Source organism: Engystomops pustulosus, chromosome 8, assembly GCF_040894005.1.
Source record: "Engystomops pustulosus chromosome 8, aEngPut4.maternal, whole genome shotgun sequence".
In the NCBI taxonomy this organism is placed as follows: Eukaryota; Metazoa; Chordata; class Amphibia; order Anura; family Leptodactylidae; genus Engystomops; species Engystomops pustulosus.
The window spans coordinates 47,046,314-47,047,285 of NC_092418.1; positions in this window are offsets into that span (position 1 = coordinate 47,046,314).

Below are 972 nucleotides of genomic sequence, written 5' to 3' on the forward strand. Positions count from 1 at the left end.
GTTGATTTCTTTTTCTTGGGTTACCATTATTCATTTTCTGAACAACCTTACTTAATTCATTTGGTGCTAGTATTTTATTGGATAACAGTTATGCTATATTCAGTTCTGGAAAATGTCTGAAGGATTAGTTTGGCTTGCATTAAAAGCATGCGTACCTGGCCCATAGAGTATGCATTGGTTTCTCTAACATGCCTAAAAGGTGTCCTATTAGCTTAAGTAAAGCTACTTGACAAAAAATAGCTTTAGCACATTTGGAGAGAGTTTGACAACAATTCCAACAAAACCTATATGATGCATCTGGCTTCTTCCTTTCCTTAGATATATCATATATCCATCAGCCCTATCTGTAAAATTCTCTCATTTTTTCCAGAAGTAGGCAGGTTGTGATATCAGCTAAGGGAAAACATAGCACTGAGAGCATTCACATGAATATTCAGAAACAGCCCAGCCAATCAGGACACTGAATCAGAGTTACTGCTTGTAAAGAGATCTAGCGCAGAACAAGCCAAACAGCAGAGAACACTGGATCTCCTTATCTACTACACCACAAGAAAAAGATGTATTATAACATGTCCAACTACACTGTAAAACACATGGGAATAAAAAAGGAATACATGGCAACATAATAGTATGTGTATAGCTATATATACAGTGGGGACTGAAAGTATTCAGACTCCTTTAACCCCTTTCCAACATGTGACGTAATAGCATGTCACATGTCGGCTGCGGGTGTATCGAGATGGCTCATTGGCTGAGCCCTCGCCATACAAGGTGGGTGAAAATGCAAAGCTGCCTGAGGCATTTAAATCCCTGTGGGGGATTTACCATATGTGGTAAATCCCCATATACTGCCATACTGCAGTATGGCAGTAAATGGTATGGTATGATCAATCAAACAACCTAAAATGATTCTGCCTCACGACTCTGTACCTCGTATTGGCCGCCACCGAGGACAAAGTCAAGCCTGTGGAG